Source organism: Eimeria mitis, genomic scaffold (genome assembly GCF_000499745.2).
Source record: "Eimeria mitis Houghton genomic scaffold, Emh_scaff451, whole genome shotgun sequence".
Lineage (NCBI taxonomy): Eukaryota > Apicomplexa > Conoidasida > Eucoccidiorida > Eimeriidae > Eimeria > Eimeria mitis.
Genome location: NW_013572829.1, coordinates 19,678 through 19,882, shown reverse-complemented (window position 1 = coordinate 19,882; position 205 = coordinate 19,678).

The following is a 205-nucleotide window of genomic DNA, read 5'->3' as shown; positions in this document are numbered from 1 at the left end:
AGAGGGCTATGCTTTATACGGAAAGCGGTTTGTCAAAGGAACACATGTGTCCCATATCGCCTCGTAGGGATGCGAAGCTAATCGCCAGGACGAACCACATACAACCGGTGACAAAAACGAATTGTAACGGAACGACTGTGAGGCGCCGTTGGGTACGGAAGAAGAAAACCCCACCTCCGAGATGTGTTCCTTCATATGCTTTGCT